We start from the raw sequence: 253 nt of genomic DNA on the forward strand, positions 1-253 counted from the left end.
AAATATTGCCGTGGAAAACGTGACAACCATCGCTGCGGACTCACGGACAACTACACAACTACTGAAGTGAATACGACTTGAACTAGTCGCGCAGTAATGGCAGAACTTTGAAGCACTGCAGCTACGCTGGAGTTGAGACTTCTAATACTTCATTATAACTGGTTCCACTGAAACACGGAGACACACATCTTACCATCAAATCTGTGGTGGTTCACTGAGCGGTTTCGCGATTTCGCCCCTCGCGGCTCCCGTA

The sequence above is a fragment of the Synchiropus splendidus genome, chromosome 1, assembly GCF_027744825.2.
Source record: "Synchiropus splendidus isolate RoL2022-P1 chromosome 1, RoL_Sspl_1.0, whole genome shotgun sequence".
NCBI lineage: Eukaryota > Metazoa > Chordata > Actinopteri > Syngnathiformes > Callionymidae > Synchiropus > Synchiropus splendidus.